Source organism: Aplysia californica, unplaced genomic scaffold (genome assembly GCF_000002075.1).
Source record: "Aplysia californica isolate F4 #8 unplaced genomic scaffold, AplCal3.0 scaffold00001, whole genome shotgun sequence".
NCBI classification, from domain to species: domain Eukaryota; kingdom Metazoa; phylum Mollusca; class Gastropoda; order Aplysiida; family Aplysiidae; genus Aplysia; species Aplysia californica.
In genome coordinates this window covers 3307840-3310339 of record NW_004797271.1, presented here as the reverse complement: position 1 = coordinate 3310339, position 2500 = coordinate 3307840, and positions in this window count along the sequence as shown.

The window sequence follows — 2500 nt, the reverse complement described above, 5'->3', positions numbered from 1 at the left end:
AACACAAACACCCACAAACACACACACACACACTCACATATGCACACACATGCACACATGCACATATACACAGATATACGCATGCACGCACTCAAAGGGAGTGTTGATGATCTTCAACTCTAGGGTTTGGAATCGCAATTCAGCGAAGCTTGTAATAGAGAATGCATTATCTCGAGGTTGACAGCACATTAACGCATTCTTCAGTGTCAACAAGGGTGACATTTCACTGAGCTCTACTGTCTGTCCCACAAATGTAACCACACCTTAGTTCAGCTTTAGTAGAGGTTTTACGGCGCTCGCAACTGAATAAGGTCATATGAGCGCCAGAATATTAGAGGTGTTACAACAGAGTTACAATCATAAAGAGAAAAAGGGGAGAAAAGGACGACAGATGTTTGATAGGAAAGAAGAAGCAAACTACACCAGAGCACCCGCCAACCACCAACAATCTCACTTTGAAAGCTCTTGCAGGTGTCGGTGACACGGGGTTTGGGTGGGTGGTCACTAGGGTTGTCCTTCAGCTAGATACGACAACCCTTGTAAGAACAGGGCGCTGCACAGTGGCGACCTGCAATGGCATGTTTGTAAAATTGCTTTACATAACTGGTTTTTTTGGGGTGTTTTTTTTTTTGGTAAGTGTTTTACGGCGCTCGCAACTGCATAAGGTCATATGAGCGCGCGGGACACGCCTAATATTTTCAGTTGGTAGGAAATTTGGAATTTTGCCCGGGTGGCGGCCGAAACCTACTCTTATCGATTTTAGACCACCAAGGGATCTTTAACGTGCGCAACTTGCACACGGGCCCTCCGAGATTTTTCGCCCTTGTCCGAAAAGGTTAGGTGTAGATCTTTCCTCAGAGAAGATTAGGGGTGATGCAGAAAGACAGCAGTAAGGAGGAGCCAAGGAGTAGCAGTAGAAAGGCTGCAGAAAGAGTCAGGAGCCCAGAGGAGGGGCAAGGGAGGTGAGGGGTGGGGGTAGAAAGTGGAAATGAAAGCAGACAACAGAACATTGCTAGAGAGCAGGAAAGGAGGTGAAAGGAGACAATTTTAGAGATGAAAATGTTTCGGTCCCTACCCGGATTCGAACCCGGGACCTTTGAATGAGAGGCCAACACCTTAACCTCTAGGCCACAAGAGCCCCCATCTCTACATATTTGGTGTAATATTGAGCTCTTGGTTTTCTTTGTATGTATATTAAGTTTGTGTTTGAATTTGTGTTCATGTATGTTTGTTGCTTTCGTAACTCAGATTCCTCTACGGGGATCAATGAAGTGTTATTTCTTTCTTTCTTTCTTTCTTTCTTTCTTTCTTTCTTTCTTTCTTTCTTCCTTTCTCTATTTATTTATGTATCTATTTCTCTATTTATTCATTTATATTATGGGATTCCATGTCCACGATGTGTTGGTCGCGTCCTTGTAGACTTAGGCTCAGGTCACTAAGGTGAGAACTGATGTCCTTGAGGAAGCCGAGTCAGAAATGGTGAAATGGTATAGTTTTAACGCTCCTCTCAAAACTGTTAGGTTATTTAACAGGAAAGGTCATGTCAGTGGTAATCGATTCGAGTCTCGATAAGTCGAAATCACTGACAGCTGCAGGTACGGGGCAGTAAGAATGTCTTGACCTGTGGTGTTCCGCTGATCGGGACAAGATGCATTAATTCCTAGACCACGTCAAGGTTTTTTCAGTATTAGTTTAGTTTTAATAAGAGTTTTACGGCACTTGCAACACAATAAGGTCATATAAGTGCCGAAGATTAGAATTGTTGCTAGAGAGCAACATACATAGGAAAGATAAAGAAGAGAGCAAACCACACCAGAGCACCCGCGAACCACCCACTTTTTCAGTTTGGACTTAGGCCCATGTCCTTTTCGTCCAATCAAGCATTTCTAAGCTAGCATGTGTAAACAAACTTCCTAGATAAACGACTAGCGGTGTGGAGTAGCACGTAGCGAACATTGACCTCTGCACAAAAACAGTCGGGGTGTGTCTATTTTGTAACGAATCAAACAATGTTTGCCTTAGTTGCGGCGACCCTAAAGAACTGGACGTCATAATACATAAGTAGAAACCACTAGAGCTACGTGCACTCCGGAGAGGGTTTAGCGACTATATATAAATCTTAGAACACTAGGTAATCCCGGAGAAGGAATTATAGCATTCTAACCATGAGGCTCTGTAGCTTCTCTACTATGTAAGTGGTTTATGCCATTCCATTTGTTACGGTAAAAGAAGCTGTAATAACAGTGGTCCTACACCTTAAAGTGTACCTGACAGGGTCACGTAGACGAAAGTTTTGCTGGCAGACAAAGTACATGTACATCCAGTTCACTCTTTCTGCTGTTTAAGAGCATAGATTCATACCCTTAGACCGCTCACTGTCGTGGCTACCACTCTTCATCTCTAGTCTACTATCTATTTGTGGTGGCCGAATTCTGCTATTCAAAAAGCTTTTTAATGGCTGCATCGATCGACATACGGTTTTCGCCAGAAGCTTCTTTAA